Source organism: Arachis ipaensis, chromosome B02 (genome assembly GCF_000816755.2).
Source record: "Arachis ipaensis cultivar K30076 chromosome B02, Araip1.1, whole genome shotgun sequence".
Taxonomy (NCBI): domain Eukaryota; kingdom Viridiplantae; phylum Streptophyta; class Magnoliopsida; order Fabales; family Fabaceae; genus Arachis; species Arachis ipaensis.
Genome location: NC_029786.2, coordinates 26,858,206 through 26,860,972, shown reverse-complemented (window position 1 = coordinate 26,860,972; position 2,767 = coordinate 26,858,206).

The following is a 2,767-nucleotide window of genomic DNA, read 5'->3' as shown; positions in this document are numbered from 1 at the left end:
AGTAATAATTTAGATTTAGAGTTTAAATTTATAATTTAGAGTTTAAGATTTAGAATTTAGAGTTTAATATTTAAAATTTAAACTTTAGGAATTAAGATTGTGAATTTAGGATTTAGGATTTGGGTTTTAGAATTAAAAGAATACTGCATTCTTTATTTTTTCTAGAGCATATTAACATTCACAATAAAATTATATTAGACTTTTTAGTTTTGTTAAACATAAACTAATTTTAAAAGTTTTCTTTTTTTGGTAAGATAGATTAGATAATCTATAATTCTAGGTATCATATAATACACCCACATATTTCTTACACACTAACCACACATTGTAGCAACAATTAGGAGATTTTTTCGATCGGTTGCAATCGGTGGGACTCGAACCCGAGAGCTCTAAATGAGAAGGAGGAGACTATCCCATTTGACTTGTAGTTCGTTGACCTTCTTAGGTGCTTTTAAAAGCACTCCAAATTCTTAAAAGTTAAAAGTATAATTACATGATATTTTTTATTCATCAAACATAAAAAAATTGGTCTTTTCAAAAAATTTTACCAAATTAAATCTGAAAAGAAAAAAAGGAAGAAATATTTTTTATAAGAGTTTCACTACACATTCAAGCATTTTTGTCAACCAATTTTAATAAAATTGGTCCAAACCCAACAAAAACTACATACACAAGATGCGCATGAATTACGCACTTCTTTTTCTTTGCCTTCCTTCTTCTTACGCGTGTGTTTTCTTCTCCTCGTCTTTTTTCTGTTGCAATTGTTGTTGTTACTGCCTTTTTTGTTTCTTCTCCTCCTCTTTCTTCTGGTGCTATTTCAACATTTTTTTTTTATTCTTCTTAAAATGGTGGAAAAAAATATGAGAATATGAAATAAGAATAGAAAGATAAAAAAAAAAGAAGAAGATGATAAAAATAATGAAGAAAAGGCTAGGAAGAGAGAAAATGTGAAAAAAAATTTCTCTTTTTCTTGTTTTTGAATTGTGTAAAATTTATCAAAAAATAGCATCAAAATTTTTTAAACTTGACACAGAAAAATTTTAAATTTTGATACCGAAATTTTTTAACGATGATACAGAAAATTCCTTAACTAATTGAAATTTATTATAACCAAAAATAGCACCGAAATTTTTTAAAATAGCGCCATAATTTTTCAACCGTGACACCAAAATTTCTCCTAACATACTTTTTCCTTCTTCTACTTCTCTTTTTTTATATTTTATCTTCTTTTTTTTTCATGTTTTGTTATTGATCAAATTTTTTTTTGTATCTTCTTATATTTTACTTTAAAAATAGAAGATTTTAACTAACAAATTTGTTTTAAAGTTAAATTGTATACTTCTAAATCCTAAACAACAAACTGTCTTGTAATATGACGTGAAAATCAATTTAAATTTTGAGTTTATCTGCTAAAATTTTTATGTTTTATATAACAAATTTTAATAAGATTTGAGCTTCAATTGGGTGGTTGCACATTATCAACCACAAAATTTTGTTCTTGTGTGATAAACTTCTTTTATGATTGTGATCTTTGATTTGCTTCAGTCTACATGTCCTATATTTATTGTTTTGAATTGCATTTAGTATGATTGAGGCCTTTTTTGAAATTAAACTCACTAACCATATGGCCAACCCTTACATCTATCTTTGTAAACCACTTTTGAGCCTTTTAATTCCCCTTTATTCCCATTATAAGCACATCATTCACCCTAAGTGAAAAAATATTATGTCCATTGATTGTATCTTTGATTAGCTTGGGTTTGAGTGTGTGTGTTAATCAAGTGTGGGTGGAATTTGTGGGAAACATTGGTAGTTAGTTAGCTTTGGGTGTTCATTGAAAATATGGAAAAATGGGTAACTACTCATGCATCTATTGGTTAAAACATATGCATCTCTTTTTGTTGATAATAAAAAAAGAAAAAAAAGAGGAGATATCAACTGAAAAAAAAAAAAGAAGAAAAAAGGTAAAGATAAAAAGAAAGAAAACAAACAAAGAAAAAAAAAACGTGTATATATCATTACATATTTTAACTTAGTTACATAAAAAATTTAGTTATTTAGGAGGTTAAATTGCACCGTTAGTCTTTATACTTTTAGTGAAATTACAAATTAGTCTCTATATTTTAAAAGTTTATAATTGGGTACTTAAAGAAAATTAAAATTTATAATTTAGTCCCTATCGTTCAAAAAGTGTTTGATTTAACAGAATATTCTTAAAATATTCTCTATTTTAAATACGTGAACTGCACATGTTTGACAATAGGGACCAATTTACAATTTTAGTGAAAGTATAGGGACTAACCGTGTAATTTAACAATTTGAAAACGGAGGAGAGAGGTACGGCGATGATGAGCCAAGGTGAGAGACAGAGAGCACTGAAGTTGGGGTGTCATTTTGGAAACTGAGAGTGAGAGAGCTGGGAAGGAGATTCAAATAGCCTAGAGAGTTTTTGGTCATTTTCAAATGGTTAAATTACACGGTTGGTTCCCATACTTTTATTAAAATTACAAATTGGTTCCTATTGTCAAACATATGCAGTTCACATGTTTAAAATAGAAAATATGTTGAGAATATTCTGTTAAATCAAACACTTTTTGAATGGCAGAGATTAAATTACAAATTTTAATTCTCTTTAGGAACTCAATTACAAACTTTTAAAGGATAAGGACTAATTTATAATTTCACTAAAAATATAAAGACTAATTGTTTAATTTAACCTATCTAAAATTACTATTTTCATAAAATTAAAGAATCTACTAATTTTGAT